Source organism: Anolis sagrei, chromosome 3, assembly GCF_037176765.1.
Source record: "Anolis sagrei isolate rAnoSag1 chromosome 3, rAnoSag1.mat, whole genome shotgun sequence".
Classification (NCBI taxonomy): domain Eukaryota; kingdom Metazoa; phylum Chordata; class Lepidosauria; order Squamata; family Dactyloidae; genus Anolis; species Anolis sagrei.
This window is the reverse complement of record NC_090023.1, coordinates 116,223,262-116,241,242: the sequence shown is the minus strand read 5'-3', so window position 1 is coordinate 116,241,242 and position 17,981 is coordinate 116,223,262. Positions and strand designations below refer to the sequence as shown.

Sequence of the window (17,981 nt, the reverse complement as noted above, 5' to 3'; positions counted from 1 at the left end):
GCCAGTTACTCAAAGTAAAAACTGAAGCAGCACTTGGACTACATCTTGAATAATGTTCAAAAACCATATCCTCGGGGTAATTTCCTGTTTGACTAGCAAAGCTTTTTTGTTAGCATCTGATAAAGTTGTTTGAACTCTGGAAGCATAACACTGGGAAGCATGTCTGATAAACTCTTTGGACATGTCGTTTGAAGCATTCAAAGAAATCCACTTTACTCTGAGCTGAACAGTTTATGCTCACTGTAAAATTCTCTTTCCCGCTTCATTTTTCCTGGTCCGTGAGTGACACACACAGGGCGTTTTGAAATTGCTGACTCTCCGCTGGTTCCAGTGTCATTCCCTTCTTGTAAGAACTCAAGAAACTGCTTTTTTGATGGGTGCGGGAGACTAGAAGCCTTTAATACTGATCAACCTAATTAAACTACCATTTCCAGAGTTTATGAGGACAGTCATGACAGTTAAAGTAGTATACGGCCAATGGGATGTATCCAGGCTGAATTAGATGAATTTAATTCCTATCCAAATAAAATTATTGAGAGAAACAAGTCATGGCTATGTTAAGTTGTGCACATTTTTCAAGGTGGGAGGTCATAGACATAATATGTGCCTAATCTCCTCGTTTTGTGCTATGGTTAAGAGGCCAGCTAGAGGAGACTGAAGCTCTCATTTTCAAATTGCTTCTGCAGGAGTGATGTGTCTAACCATCAAAACACAAAGAGAGAGGTAGCTGTGTTAATCCGAAAGAACAAAGCAAAACTCACAGTTAAGCATAGCTTATTATAGAACAATTGTAAGCCGCTTCAAGTCCCTTCGGGGAGATGGATGCAGGGTATAAAATAAAGTTGTTGTTGTGATTATTATTATTATTATTATTATTATTTGATGGGTCAGGAATAAGTGTGAAATTCTCACATGACATCCATCAATGCCTGCTGGGAAGAAGGCAAAACAATGGGTTCCCATCTCCCGGAATACAAAATCAATAGTGTTTCAGACATATGTTGATTCTTTGTGAACTATATGTTGGCATTGAATTTTTGCCATTAGTATTCTGTAAACCGCCTTGAGTCCCCCCAGGGGTGAGAAAGGAGGTATATAAATATAGTAAGTAAATAAATAAATAAATAAATATGTCATTCTTGTTGTTTATGTTTTAAACACTCCAATGATGTTGCACAAAGCTGTACAATACAGGATAAAAGTACAGGCTTAGATGTTCTCAGGAACACTATGTTCAAGGTATCAAGCTATTTTCAAATCTATAACAACTACCATGCAAATAATACCCAATGATAACAATGGCACTATTCAGTTTCTGGTCTAAAACCAGGCTGTAACACCAGGTTGACATTCCTTTGGCATTAGAAATTGAAGCAATTTTTATTCAAAATTCAGATATTCAGAAATGTAATTGTCCTCTCTGCCTGTGTGGCTTCTCCTATACATTACAGGTAAAACCAACAGTTAAGTATTTGTATGTCTCTGGGATTTCAAAAAGAGATTTAAACATGTGCTTCAACTTAATGCATCAATTTAATTATTTTCAAAAACATGTAGTGCAGGTTCAGGCAAAAGTACTCAAAGCTATTTTCCAGAGAGATGACAGCTGTGTTCAAAAGTAGAAAAAATGTAAGTAAATGTTCTTAAAAGGGGGAAGAAATCATGTTTTTCAACAAATTTAGGCACCAATAGAAGAGTGTTTTACTTCTTTTTGAGAACTGAGATGCAGTATTTACTTTTACATTAGTAGCTTTCTGTCAGTAGAAGCTCTATATTAAAAACACAGAGAGCCATCTAGTGTTCTCAAACTGCATCAAACCATTGCAAACTTGCTATCACTTATAGCCTGTTACTCTTTTCCTAGGCTACAACTCCCGCGATTTTATAACATCTTGAATTATGGCAGTCAAAGAGGTATCAAACTGCATTAATTCTACAGCGCAGATGTGCCTTAAGATGTTGAGAGTGGGGGTATTGAGCATCTTAATACCTTAATGTTTATGAAACTGACATCACATGGGGGGGAAATCAAAATGAAAATTAAAATGGGTTTCTGTGAGTTTTCCAGACTGTATGGCCATGTTCCAGAAGAACACTTCTGGAACATGGGCATACAGCCCGGAAAACTCACGGTAACCCAGTGATTCCTACCATGAAAGCCTTCGACAACAAAAATTAAATTGTTGGTTTATCAGATCAGTTTACTCATTTAGAAACAAAAATAAACTGCATGCATCTGAGATCTACACTCTTTCCTTGTGAATGAGACCTAAGTCAACAGAAAAATCATACAAAGCCTCAAACTGGAGCTTGTCTATATTACTTTGTTATTATAAGTAATTGAAGAATTTACATGTAATAGTTGACAAAGCTGATCAGTCATGTGCTGAAGTCTTACCTATTGTTACTGCTCTCTGGTTTTGCTGTTTTCTTTGTCCTGGTTTGATGTAAAGTTAAAATTCAGAATTTATTAGGCATCTTTTATACAATTTGAAAGAATTACTTTGCACTAGAAATAATGATAATTGAACCAGTTCATAGGGTTACTATTGTATTGAGTGCCTAGAGATATCTCTTATTTGGTTGTTGGTTTAAACACCTCTTCATTCAATTGTTCACGAAAGACATCATTATTAGTATGTTGGGATTTTTGCTCATCTGACCAGTTTCATGATAATTTACCCTACAAGAGCACCAATTCACCTTTCCAATAAGATGAAGTGCATTCTATTACTGTTTCGTTTTGAAAAATACTCACTAAAATATTTTTTTTCAAAACTAGAAGTAGATTTCTATTTCAGAATTTTTCTATTATTTTAGCAGTGAGACAGAGTTTGTCTGCCCCCAAACATTTTCAGGTGCAGATAATTGGCTCAGAGATCTATTGCAATTGTCCTGATCTGATTTTAGATAGATAGATCTCCAATGACTCTACTCCAGCACAGTTATACAAACAGTTGAACAGAATCTGTTGTAATAGATACTATTTTTCCATATTTTGATTACATTTTTGTTTCATTACTTTATTCAGTAGTACACTACAAAACTACATATTCCACCAGATGTCTCAGTAGGGAAGTTAATGAAGTAGCTAGATGCAGTTACTGTTCTAAGTCACTTAAAATACTTAGAACAATAGCTCTATTTTAAAGTAATTTTTTGCTTTCTTATTTATCAAAAATATCTAAAAGGGCCACTTCTAATTACATAAACTATGTAAAATAGAATAGCACAATGAAGCACCTGAACTATGCAACAGTTTCCCATACCATTTAGTGAAGCAATAAAAATAACTAAATGTTAAATTTCCATCCAAAAGGAGTAGCATTATCCCTTATCATGGTAAGTTACTGTTTGTACCAAATTGTTTCCAAGACAGTTTCCTTTCTCAAATGCAGTCAGAAAGAAAATGCCTTCTAAATCCATAAAACACTTCATATAAAAATGTTCTGCATTGCCACTAGATGGAGCGAACAGATACATTTCTACTTTTTAGATATAAAGCATCTGATGTTTTAATAACTTTTTGAAGCATTTTTGAAAAGATTTTACACATAATGTAATGTGATTTTATTTCCTATATATGCTGTATATGATGCTATGGTACTGTAAATTAAGAACAAAAAATAAAGACGTTATTAATTATTGAAATCCCTTTGTGACTTTTGGCCCGCCCTGTACAATAGACCTTCAGTATCCCCTAGGGCAGGGGTCCACAAACATTATAAACAGAGGGCCAAGTCACAGTCCCTCAAACTGTTGGAGGGCCGGATTATAATTTGAAAATAATACAATAATACGATAATTAAAATTAAGAACAATTTTAACAAATATAAACTTATTATATTTGTTATAATATATTTATAACAAAATAAATACTAATATATTTATTAGTATTCTAATGGGCCTGCTTTTGGCTGATGAGATAGGATTGTTGTTGTTGTTGTTGCTGTTGTTGTTGTTGTGTGCTTTCAAGTCATTTCACACTTAAGTTGACCCTGAGCGAGGGCGGGGTAAATTACCTTGGAGGGCCATATTCGGCCCTCGAGCCTTAGTTTGAGGACCCCTGCCCTAGGGTTTGGTTCCCCTGGGAATACCAAAATTACTGTATGCTCAAATCCATTACATGCAATGAGATAAGATAGTGGCCATTGTATAGAATGACAAAACCAACGTTTGCTTTTTAATATTTTCAATATGAGGATGTTTGAATGCAGAATCCAGATGCAGAAATCGTGGCTATGAAGGGTCAACTGTACATGGGGCATGAAGACTTGGGAGAGGACCTCTGCCACTTTGGCAGCCCAGTTGGGAAACATCCTGAATTTAGAGGCCCAATTGGCAGTATCACGGGTGTCATTCTGACACCAGGTAAAAACAAGGCTTGCTTTTTTTGTCAAAGGCTTTGATGCCTTATTGATTTTATCCAAATTTGCAAATGTATTTCTATTCTATTTTTTTTAATGAACTGATTTTGTTTTGTTTTAACTTGTAAAATTGCTTAATATGTTTTCATTTGTATACATTATTTCTTAACATTTTATATTGTTTCATACAGTTAACTGATTTTATTGATACATGACAGAATAAAAATATGGTAATGAAGCAAAATAAGACTAATATATATTTGTAATAGTGGCTTATACTCCTAGCATCAAAATTTAAGATATAATAAACCTGTTTCTCGGATTTGGCTTTGAAAATGGATTTTGTTTTACCCCAATATCATCACCCTGAGGTAGAGAGTTCCACTGCTGAACAGCTCTTAGGGCCAGGAAGGTCTTCCTAATGTTCAGGTGGAATCTCCTTTCCTGTAATGTGAACCTATTTGAACTCTGAGGCTTGGTTTCCACGTGAGCAGGGAAAAAGCCTGCTCCCTTTTTCTATGTGATCATCAGAAATAAAGGAGTGAGACCTGGGGCTATGAATAGCCAGCCCCTATGTAGAACCACACACGTCTTTTCAAATATCATGTGTTCTACAACTGTAGCAAAATGAGGGAGAAAGGAGCCCTCTGCCCTCTGCCATTGACAGGGAAAATCATCAATAGTCATAGTCACATATCATAGCCCATTCCCAGTACTTACCTGATGCCATGAGGATGTTCCTGGCACTGCTGGCATTGAAGTAACATCAAAAGGTGAACTTATCCTCCTTCCCCACTCTCCATATTCCCTCGCTATTCCCAAGATTATAATCTTTGATTTGAAGTTTAATTTTTTAGATATAATTAGGTGGGGTTGTGAAAATCCTTTTTAAAACATGTTTTTTAAAAAGTATGGAGAAGATTTGCAGAACTGTGTACTTGATTTCAGGTTCCACAAGAACAGCAGGATTGGAGCTCAATCTGTCAAGCTTTCCACAAAGTCAGATGAGACTTAGACATGACATGCCGAAGGCAAAATCAGAGGCTTTATTCTCTTTTTTTAAAATAATTTTTATTGTGAGATTTTTTGTGACAATGAAAGAGGGGGAACAATCGAAGTGATAGTAAAGTGGGAAATTAAAAGAGTGATAGCGTATGGGGAGGTAGGAGAAGAGGGAAGGTAGGGAAAAGGAGATGGAGATGTGGAGGGTCAGAAAACAAGGGCTTTATTCTCATTGTACAGAGAGGATGTCAGTGGAGACAGCACTCCAAAGAACAGACAGAATGCAATTGTGAACATACATATTGTTTTTAGCATTTTGGCATCTATTAAAGTCTGCCACACTGGCTTCTGATTGGTCCAGAAAATGTCTAGCAAATAACTGCTCCCTGGTTAGTCCAGGACTCCACCTAACATGATCACTGGTTGGTCCCTGCCATGGCAGGAAAGTCTAATAAACTGACATTGGATTATTTTGGAGATTTGTGTCCATTTATTGATCCACTCAGGTAAGAGACACGATTAGAAAGGATTGTATTGGGACAAGTGAGAATGGGCTGAAATGTGCCTTGATATCTCAGCTCTAGTTAATACAATGAGTTTTAGTCCAGTTCAAGAAGTTTGACAATTTCAAAGCGAGCCCCAGGTAGAGGTCCAATTTGGTGAACTGGGATAAGGAAGCATTCCCAGGAATAAGGCAGATCATATCAGGGAGAAACAAGGAAAAAAACCCAGAGGCTTTTGTACAAACCCATTGTGTGTCCCATCAGTTTTCCCAGGCTACTGTGAGAGGATTATTATGATCATAAGATTACATCCTGAGGTCCGGAGTATGGTTGAGGCAACATTCCAAGGGGAAATCATGGAAGGTTACTATGGGACAAAGTGAAAAGTCAACGTGGGCTCACTGTATGTCCCAATGGTACTACGGATCATAATTCATAATGTTGGGATCTAATTTTGGTAGCATAGTTATGAAATAAAACAGAAGTACAACTGCAGGACCACAGATCAGCAAATCAGTGCAGCTACGTGAATGCAGAGAGGTGCTAGCAAGGGCAATCATCCCAGAATGTTACTGCTTTTGTTGTTTGCTCAACTGCTACAGGATTGTGGCTTTGTGTGATAAAATCTCCAGAATCCAGTGCAGGACTTATCCTCCATAAATTTTCAAAATCAAAACAATCCTTCATCCCCAAAGTGAAATGGAACCAATCTCAAAACTTTTGGGAACCAAATATAAAACAATCCTACAATTAGACACCAATTGGAAATATTATTTCTGGGAGCGAAAATTCCAATATTCCACAGCTATCAAGTAGTTCAAAAACTCCCCAAAAGGTAATGTTTCCAACCTCTGGCTTTTGAGTTGTTTAAGCTGGATGGTGGTTTTAATTTTGTTCTTGTTAGAAGTGTAACAGCATTTAGCACTGAAAAGCCAAGAATACTTTAGAGCATCAATAGTAATAGATTTCAATAGTTTTAGTAACCCAAAGTGTCCTCACTCCTTGACTATCTATCCTGCCCCCTCTTTGATGAAAACTAATCTTCCATCTCTTCTCTTCCTGCCAGTCCTCTCTCGGCTTTTCCCTAGAATGTAACTAGATTAGATTAGCACCATGAGCAACTTTCTTATCTTAGAATGCAGTTCCTATAATAAATCCTTTAGCTTGTTTCTCCAAGCCATTGATATCTTGCTCCTTAATCAGAATCTCTATCAGTTTTGCTCTTAAATATGTTTTTATTGCTGATGTTTGTGTTATTGCTATTGATTTATTTGATCTGTACAGCATTAGTGATTTTTGCAATGTAGAGATATTATAAATATGGTACATTACTGGGTTTCCTGGTTCCACTAGGATAAGGAAGAGTAGATAAGGAAACTAAGGTAATCAGTAGGTCTTCTGAGAAGCCAATTTTAGTTCACCCTTCAGCAACTAATAATTTACGTTTTAATTGTTTGGTTTTAATTGTAATAGTTTATTTGATACATGTATGTATGGCATCGAATTGCTGCCTGTTGTGAGGCTGCCCTGAGTCCCTCCAGGGTGAGAAAGGTGGGATACAAATATGGTAAATTAATAAACTATGTCACCAAGCCGAGGACACTCAGAAAATTAAGAATTTGTGCTTGAATTCATTTTCCTTTCCCATCTTCTTCTCTTGTTTCCAAGTCAAGGGAAGTAATAGTCACATTTGGTTCTGGGTGCTTCATTTTAAGAAGGATATAGACAAGTTGGAGCAGGTTCAGAGAATGACAACAAGAATAATAAATTGTATTAAAAAAAAGAAAGCATATGTTCTTTTATTGCCCCTTGTTCCCAGTCCCCACATGGTCAAGAAGGGAAGTAGTCCCTACACCAGGCATGAGTAAACGTGGGCCCTCGAGGTGTTTTGCACTTCAAATCCCACAATTCCTGGAATTGTGGGAATTGGTCCAAAACACCTGGAGGGCCCACGTTTGTCCATGCTTGCTCTACAGTGTTGATGAAATCCAGTTTGATACCACCTTAACTGCCATTGTATGGAGTAATGGGAGTGCCAAAGAGTGCTGGTGCCTCACCAAACTACAGATGCAAGGTCTCCATAGAATTGAGCCATGACAGTTAAAGTTGTGTCAAACTGCATTAATTCTGCTGTAGATGAATCCTTTATCTGCATAGAGATCCCCATCTTAACTAACAACAAAAATAACTTCTGGAAGAAAATGCAATTCTGCGATTGTCACATTTTGTTTTCTCCTGTATGATTTTTAACTTTTTTGCCTGATGATGAAGCCAGTTCAGGAGATTGCATGGTGTATTCTGTGCATTTTGATTGACCAATGAAGGTATTTCTGTTTTGTGGCGTTGGGATTTCATTGAATCATACTCAGATGGAAGGAGTAACGCAAACAGAAAAGTAATATAATACTTAGTGTGAAACAAATTATCCAGATAGATATACAAAAACCCATGCAATGAAATAAAACGCTGACATATACATGTAAACAAAACAGATTATTAAATGATATTAAACTAAAATTCCTAATGCTCTGAAAAACAATCCAGTTTATGATTGAGATTGAAATACCATATCTCTATGCACCCTGCCTACCTTTTTAGGGCCCAATGCACTTGGAAATCATGTTATTTTTTCATTACCTACATTAGTAACTGGGTTGCCAGCAACACCAACTTTGGAGCAGTAATGGTAATTGTATCGTTGCATTTCTGGAAGAAATTGCTACAAATTTGATAACTTTCATCATTCATAATTTTAATCAAAAATTAGTGCCATTAGCATTTTAAGTACAAATTTAACAACTGCAAAGCCAGTTTTGTTCATAGTGTTTTTGAAGTGAACAGAGAGCAGGCTCTGTGCTGGGAACACACAAATACACTTCATTTCTAAAAATGTGTAAGAAACCTTAGATTTGCCACTAGATGGCGAAGGTACAGTTCTAAATGTTTACGAACAACACAAAAATTGAAAGTGAAAGTTGAACATCCAATCACTTCCTGAAAGCTGCTTCTAAAAATAGTGTCGAACTTTGGACAGTACCGAAGGTGAATTTGGTAAGTTTACACTTGTTGGAATTTGCAGTTTGAAAATTGCATCAGAGGAAGTAAAGCTCTGGAATGTAGCTTGGTTTTGTTTTGTTTTTTCAGTTTTGAACAGTACTCCTATTTTTGAACTGTGTACTATTGGGAAAGCAGGCCACCTTATTTCATTGTCACAAAAACAACTGAGAACTCAGTGGCTCCTTAAAATATAACAAGGATCAATCCACTACTATTAAGCATATCACTGAACTATGTATAGTTTTCTAGATGGCAAGCATTTCAATAGTAGATTGAACAATTGTACAGGAGCCCTTAGAACAGTAGCTCTCAGCCTGTGGGTCTCCAGATGTTTTGGCCCACAACTCCCAGAAATCCCATCCAGTTTACCAGCTGTTTAGGATTTCTGGGAGTTGAATACCAAAACATCTGGGGACCCATAGGATGAGAACCACTGCTAGAAGATCTAGAACTTCGTCATATCTGCTGCAACAATTCTTAGCTAATATTTCTGAGACACAATAGATTTATACCCCTTCCTTCTTCTTCTCATTAATTCTAGAAGTATCATGTGGTTCACTAAGATCATTCCTTGTGGACATTAAACATGACGGTGTATTTGGATGATGTTTTTGACACACGAAGGTATGGGCAAACATGAGTCATTATTGGATGTGCTGTGAATTTTCATTAAAAACCCCACACAAACTAGATTTCCCTTCTTTCACACTCAAGGCCAGTAGTCCCATCCTTAATAAGTGATTGTAACTGAAAAGCACCAAAAGAAGTTAATGTAACCATTTTTAAATACTACCGAAGTCCCATCAGTCCTATGATGCATAGTAAATAATGAAGAAAGGTGTGAGTTACTGCAGTCCAATGCCCAGTGTTGAAAGGGTCAGACTTCGTCCATTTTGTATTGAATTGTGAAAGCACATTTATGCAGCCTGAGGATAAGAAACTGTTTTAGCTTAAGAGCAATATTCAGTTTCAGAGATATTTCAGAGCTGGACCAAAGACAACAATTTCAGTCTTCTAGAATGTGGAAAACCCTGTAGAAAAACAGGAAATCCACCAAGTGATGACACCATTAGAAAGGGCTGCAGGCCTCTGGGAAACTCAAGAGGGCCACATTTTTGCTTTCTGGTGGTTCAATATATGTACACAACATTATTAAATATTTTCTATTAAATTTCCTCCAGGCTATGTGTATAAGGTTCATGTGAAACATAAATGAATGTTATGTTTAATATATCACACCCCATCTTTAACATACTTCATTATGTATGTATATGCAAATCCAAAACACTTAAAAAGGATACTCAACTTGTACATTATTATTATTATTATTATTATTATTATTATTATTTATATCCCACTTTACCTCTCCCAAAAGATACTCAAAGTGGCTTAACACAAAAGCATTAGCACACAATTTAAAAAATCCAAATGTGCAAACATTAAAACAGAATTACATATAAACAGTATTAGAAATTCACAATTAAAAACCATTAAAACATATTTAAAGTTAAAAACCACAGCAAGTTTACAAATGAGATAGTGTTCATATGGAAATGATTCTTCAGGCAATTTCATTTATAGTTTGTTAATCCCTCCCCCAATCTTTGTTTTGTCAGTTATTATTTACGATTATCATATTTGTTTATACCTCTCTTTATCTCTCCCAAAGGAGTCTCAAAGTTGTAGCACCTCTGTCCAAATAAGACAGGCATGGCCTCTCTTTGAGAGACAGTTTTCTGTTTTCTTCTGGAAAAAAGATTATTTTTGAAACAACTGCCTTCTCAGTGGGGTGAGTGGTGAACTTTTTCTTCTCTTCATCTTTTTGGGCAGTATATATAGCCCTCTAGATGTTTTTCACACCACTAGTCCAATAAGTAGCAACCGGCAGCTCTCATATCAGTGGGATGAGGAATCCATTCCATACCTTTATGTGAGGTATCCAAGGTGGTGAACTAGGTTCTCAAAATAGTTTCAGCACCAGGAATAATCCCATTAAAATTCATACTAAAGATCTGGGCAGATTCATCACTTCACAACCATAGAAGTCAGCAGTCTCCACTGCTGCCAACTGTGATGGATTATGAGAGTTTCAGTTAGTCTAGAGATCTACATATTGCCTGCTGCAAGAATGCACCTTATTTTACTCAACCAGAGGCAGAGGGAACAAAGAAGTGGAGGTGAAGGTACAAAGTGAAGTAGGCATAAGGGTGACAAGTAATAGAAAAAGAAATATTGGTTTGGTAAAAGAAAAGTAGACCATAATTGTTTGAGAAAGCATGCGTTCCACTGAGATCAGCTTCAAATGTATATTCTAAACATTTAGAGAGTATTTTTATATCACAATGCTAAACATAGTAAAGGTAAAGCTTTCCCCTTGACATTAAGTCTAGTCGTGTCCAACTCTGGGGGAGGGGGGGTGCTCATCTCTATTTCTAAGCCAAAGAGCCGGCATTGTCTGTAAATACCTCCAAGGTCATGTGGCCAGGATGACTGAATGGAGCACTGTTACATTCCCACCTGAGCGGTACCTATTGATCTACTCACATTTTCCGAACTACTAAGTTGGCAGAAGCTGGGGCTAACAGTGGGAGCTCACCCCACTTCGCAGATTTGAACTGCCAACCTTTCGTCAGCAAGTTCAGAAGCTCAGTGGTTTAACCTTCTGCACCACCAGGGGCTATTTGGTCAGTAATAAGTCACAGTAAATTTGGTAAGACTTTGTCCCAGGTAAGTATAACTAGGATTTTGTGACAATGTACAATATTCATGGAGAGTACCACTATAGGTCATCCCAATTTTATATCCCCTTTCATTTCATTCCTTAATAGATTCAACAAGCCATCCAGCTCAATGCAATCAGATAAAACGCCCTGCTTTCTCAGAGAACAACTGCCTGAAAAAGACTTTGAAGAAAACTTTAACAATACAGTCAAAATCAGAAAAACCTTAATCCTGTTTAGTTTTAAAAAACAGAGCAGTAATCTCTGGGAGATATGGGGTTATGCCTACAATGATCCTGGTCACCAACATGCTGAAATTTTGGTTTTGAGTAATATTGAACAATTCATCCCAGAAAATCAGCTCAAAGGAAAATATAAAATGACATTCTTTATGTCACACACGCCTTGCCATAAATGCAGTGATAAGATAGCTTCTTTCTTAGCATCAAGAAAAGGGCTGTCCATGGAAATAAAAGCTTCAAGGCCATATTTTTTAAATAAAGAACGAAAAGGCCTCTATCTTCTGAAGAGGATTGGTGTCCTACTCAAAATGATGGACAGACCTGACTTTGAAGAATGCTTCTATTTATTTGTGCACCCATTAAAAACATTTACTCCATGGCCAGATTTGGATGAGCAAAGCAAGAAGAATGCGGATGATCTGGCAGCACTTTGGAAGCAAGCAAAGGATGACAATTTTACAGTAAGTGAAAGAAGCATTTACACTGCTGCCATTAAAGCCCTTTTACAAAACTATTATGCTCATATGCCTTAAAAGGTCATGTACAAAGCAACAGAGATTAACAAAGTTTAACAGGAACAGAGCTTTTAAAAGCTATATAGAGTTGCTTCATCTTACTTAAAAAGGGAATGGTGTAATCTACAATTCCCATAATCCCAGGTGGATTTTGGAAGTTGTAGTCAACAGAAATGTCAGTTTCTGAAAATCGTGGTTCAGTGGTTGAGAACAGCATCTTCTAAAGGCCTATTCTGAGGCACATCCATTATTGTGACTTCTATTCGGTTTTGATAAAAAGTAAATTTTTGGCTCTGTGCAGTCTGCAAAGAGAACCAAAATACAGGAGAAGGGAGGGGGCTTAATTGGTGCAAAACTATTGCAAATTATTTCCAGAATCAAAACAAAAAGGGAATGCATGCATAGACATCTATTAACTCTCTCCCCTGCCCCAGATGTTGTTGAATCATGATGCTCAGCTTTCCCCATCTTTGGTTAGGCTGACTAGGGCTGCTAAGAATTGGTTCAACAACATCTGGAGGGCCATGGGTTTCCCACAACAGTGCCAATGGAGTTAATAACACTTCTATCCATCTTGAATGCTGAAGGGTGATGGTGGTAACAATAGTTGGGATAAAAGCACCTTAAAGTGTCTAATTTTTTTTCTAATCACTGCCAAGTTGTTGCGTGCCTTCAAGTCATTTCTGACTTCATGGATTATTGGTTATCATAGGTTATTGGTTGCTGTTTTGAGATTTTGTTTTATATGCTATTGGATTTATCTTGTATTGTATTGTGTGTTTATTTTATGTGTTGTTTTAGGCACATTGTGCCATATGTAAGCTGTTCCAAGTCCCTTCAGGGTGATGGAGGCAGGGTTGTTGTTGTTGTGGCAATGCTAAAGCAACCTTATCATGGGAGGTTTTTGGCAGAGTGAGTTTGTTTGCCTTTGTCTTCCTCTGAGGCTGAGATGGTGTCACTTGCCCAGGGTCACCCAGTCGGTCTCCATGTCTGAGTAGGGATCGCTGGTCGGCAAAGTCTTAGTACAAGATACTGGCAAAAATCAGAATGGGGGACAGGCAACTGCAAATATCAAGAGATGTAATTCCAGATTTGCAAAAATCCATAACATTATAGAGAGACTCTGAAGCCTTCCTAAAATTGCAGTCAGGGAAGTTTCCAGAAAAAACAATTCACCCAGCAACAATAGCAGCGATAATAGTATCCTTGCCAATAATGCTGACCAGAAAAAGATTAGGCCAGTGACACTGATCATACACATCTGTGAACTGCTGTTGATTTCTGAACCACATTACAAATCGACACATGCTTTTCAGCTTGATTGAATCAAACATGTTTTCCACTGTTCCATCCCAACTTGGTTTTTGAAATTTATTTTGTCCCAGGAAAATGAAACGAAGAGAGAAGAAAATTCCAGAAAGGAAATTAACACATGTATCCATGACAGCACAATCGACTCATTCATCATTTCTGGTAATATTAACATTTTATTAAAAATGTGAAGAATGCAGTTCCACTAATTAAGATTTTGCATGAAGAAGTACTTACCAATAGTGAGAGAACTAAAAGTTGTATTGTTAGTCCACATGGTGTTTGGCGGCACAACCTGACACTGTAATAACTGAAATTGTCACAAAATAATTATCTGGACAACCCAGACAATCTAGACTAGCATCATAGTAAATGGACTCTGAATGTAGAAACGATTGTGATCGGAGTTGTGATAACAGTTTTTACAAAGCAATTCAAATGTGCCCATAAAAAGACTATTCCAGTTTCACATTTGTCTCCACCGTCCCTACTATTTGGAGCACCAAATTTGATTGTAATGGCTGTTTTCTAAATAATTTTAGATTTTGCTGCATCACAACTTGATGTCGATGAAGTTTTGGAGAGTCCATGTAAAATAGCAGAGATGGAAAGAATTCAGCTCGGACCAGAGACTCCTCAAAAGATGAACTGTTCTGATAAAGCAACAGAAGCTGTCCAAAGTGTTAAAAGGAAACTTGAATTCTAGGAGAACTAGAAAGCACAAATATAGGTTTTCCTCTTAGATCTTCACATTGTCATTAGCCTGCAAAAAAGTGTTGTTTCAGTACTTCTTCTTCTTCCTCCCCTCCTCCTCCTTATATTCTGCCTTTCTCTCTATTTCCTATGCTGAGTGCTGGCTTTTGAATGTCTTTGATGTAGGGATTACTTCTTGGACTTCGAGTGATACAGGTATACTATCATTGCCAGTGCAAACTTTGGGTCACCTCAGAAACTTCTAGAAATCATGTACAAATGTTGAAAACAGCTATCTAAATGGAATGTTACTCTGAATGGAATTTTGCTGCCATGTCTAAAATATGGAATGTTAGTATATTTATCTCTTGGTGTAAAAATAACTTTTCTACAAAGCAACTTTGTAAGCAACTCCCTCTGCTTTTCTACAAAGCAGAGGGAGCTCTGGCGTGGGCTGGTCCATGAAGTCACGAAGAGTCGGAAACGACTGAACGAATGAGCAACAACACAAAGCAACTTCCATAATCTGCGAGCTAGAATGCTCAAACATACAAATCTGGGGTGGGGGACTTCCTGGAGCAGGCATACTGATGTTTCCTCAATAGAATCATTTGGGGGCAAATCTATAGTCTTAGAAGAATTCTAGTGAGATATATAGGCTTCACAAACAGATCTATGGGCCACATTTAGCCTATAGTTTCCCCACTTCTACTCACTGTATTTGAAATCTCTGCTTCTTTATTGAATTAGATTTCTGCAACTTCCAAGCCAAATGCTGCTCACCAGCTTATGTTCTATGCCCTGCTTAAGATTCCAATTTCTTGTTGCTATTGTTGTTGAACACCTAAACTGGGAACAGTTTTTATCAAGCCCCTGGCAGGTTAGCTGGTATGAAATTATTTTTTGAAATCATGTAACTTGCCTGTTGAAACAGGTACTGGTTCATTTTGAGAAGAATTTAAAATGCTGGTTTTGAGCTTTAAAGTCCTTCACAACTCCTGTCCAGACTATCTGAAAGATTGTATCTCCTCACATAAGACAGCACAAGTATGAACATTTGCAGAGGAGGGCATTCTCCCCGCCCCCTTCTACACTGCCATATAATATTCAGATTATCTGCTCTGAACTGAATTATATGGTAGTGTAAAAGGGAGCCTCAGTTGCACCATCTTTACAGAACCATTTGGTGAGGACTTGGGAAAGAGCTGCTCCGTAACTCCTCCCAGCAAACTCCAGTTGGCCCCCTCCTTGAATTTTTTCTGCTGGCAGGTGAATAAATTTTTATTTAGACAGGTTTTTAAAGTATGAATGTTAATTATGAAATTCTAGTGTGTGAGAGAGTGATGTGTAGTTTAAAATTATATTTTAAGTGTTTTTAATTTCTTTTTCTTGATAGTAAATTTTTATTGCAGTTCTATTCATTTCATTACAAAAAAAACCCCAATCTCTACAATTCATAGAATGTACTGCATGTCTCATCAAGTACATTCTATGAGAAATGTCGCATTATCACGGGGTGTCTGCGCCCTACACCACTGGAGAAATTACACTGCTTAGCCGGTATTGCACCACCTGACATCCGCCAGGAAGTAGCAGCCAATAGTGAAAGGACCAAGGCAGAGACATCTCCAGCTCATCCCCTGTTTGGGTATCAGCCAGCACATCAACGACTTAAATCTAGAAATAGTTTTCTAAGATCTACAGAGACACTCGCTGGAACACCTCAGCAAGCAAGAGTCCAAAAGTGGCAGGCTCAAACCCAGAACCTCAACCAATGGCTGATACCAAATGAGAGACTCCCCCCGGGCACACAGGACTGGGTGACTTGGAAGGCGCTGAACAGATTGCGCTCTTTCACCACGAGATGCAGAGCCAACCTTCAGAAATGGGGCCACAAAGTGGAATCCTCGACATGTGAGTGAGGAACGACATGTGGAGAGGAACAAACCACTGACCACCTGCTGCAATGCAACCTGAGCCCTGCCACATGCACAATGGAGGACCTTCTTGCAGCAACACCAGAAGCACTCCAAGTGGCCAGATGCTGGTCAAAGGACATTTAATCAACTACCAAACTCACAAATTTTGTATTTTGTCTGTTTGTTTGCTTTGTTCTGTTAGAAATGTAATATAATTTGACTGGTTGCCCTGACATGACAAATAAAATAAATAGAATGTACTTCATCTCCTTTCCCCCCATTGTGTTGCTCCCCATCTCCGGAGTTCTTCTTTTCGTTATTCTCCCAACAGAACCTCATTTCTTCTGGTGGGAGTTGGTTCCCATCTTCTTTCCTTAATGTTTCTTCAATAAATGTCCATATACTTTCAAAATCATTATCCTTCCTTAGGCCTTTTTAAACCTTTAAATTGCATGTTAGTTTATCATTTATTGCCAATTTCCATTTTTAAGTGTTGTTAACTGTGTTAAATCCTATTCTAATAATTATGATATTTAATGTCCTTTTAACTTTTGTAATTATGTTTTACCTATATTTTTTAATTTATTGTAAGCAGCCTGAATCCCAGTTTGGAAGAAAGGCAGGGTACAAATTAGATAGATAGATAGATAGATAGATAGATAGATAGATAGATAGATAGATAGATAAATAGATAGATACTGTAGATAGATTTTATCACATTTTGTAAATTGCTTATAAGCAAGATGGAAAGAGCATGAGATTTAAACAGACTGAAAAACATCAGGCACCTAAGCTGATACTTTCATCCAATGAGTCCCAGCTTTTCTGTGCATCACTCTTCAAAGCGGATTCTTGTATATTTGTGTATTCAATATTCGTGCAGTAATGAATTAGAGTTGCTACTAGGTTTTTTTTTGTTTGTTTTTTTGTTTGTTTGTTTTTTGCCTAAGAAGATTTTCATCTTTTCCTAAATTATTAACAACATAGGTTTTGCAGCTTTCTTCCTAAGTTGAATTAGTATGAAAGTCGGAACAGGTATATTTTAAAGTATATATCCCTGTGATAATTGTATTTTGAAAAATGTGCCTTGTTATGGAAACAAGGATTGGTGATAAAGCTTCAGTGGAGACACCTTTTCCCCAGGATAACTCTTCCAAAAACGAATTTCCTTTCTGGGGTAGATTTCTCTCACTTTCTGTTGTCTCATCCATTTGTAACTATGAGTCGTTGTCAGTCAGATGTTTGCAACTCGGGGACTGAGTGTATGCAACAGGGGGCATTATCTAGTCTTCTCTTAATGTTAACGCTTTTATTTACAAAAAACCTCTGTTTTTAATGTTTACCAGTTTTACACTCCTGGTCTGTGACTGTAATAATAAAATGTATTCATTCTCTGTATTAGTGTCTGTATCTACTGTTAAGACTGGAGAAGATTTTGATTCAGTCTGCTTTGAAGAACTTCACAAAAACTACAGTGTTTTATAATATTTAAGATGGAAACTACTTGAGGTTTGAAAATTTTGAATATGAAAGCAAATTCAAAACTGGTTTTCTCGTCCCTACATGGAGTGGTGGGCACAGTCCATGTAGGGAAGTCTGCTCTATCTTTTCCGTCTGCTCTTTCACCAACGGTACTTCCTTGTACTAAATCC

At 37.3% G+C, this 17,981-nt stretch overlaps 1 long non-coding RNA gene across 5 annotated transcripts; it reads left to right on the top strand.

Annotated features, from left to right (window-relative positions):
- The first annotated feature begins 8,839 nt into the window (after positions 1-8,839).
- Positions 8,840-17,727, top strand: LOC132771471 (uncharacterized). Of its 5 annotated transcripts, none has more exons than XR_010909700.1 (6): positions 8,840-8,923; positions 9,471-9,553; positions 10,599-10,718; positions 12,276-12,352; positions 13,792-13,879; positions 14,260-17,727. It is a non-coding gene; the product is annotated as an uncharacterized lncRNA (long non-coding RNA). The 5 variants fall into 5 exon arrangements; XR_010909696.1 differs by having other exon boundaries at positions 11,758-12,352; XR_010909698.1 differs by lacking the exon at positions 9,471-9,553 and having other exon boundaries at positions 11,758-12,352.
- The last annotated feature ends 254 nt before the right edge of the window (positions 17,728-17,981 follow it).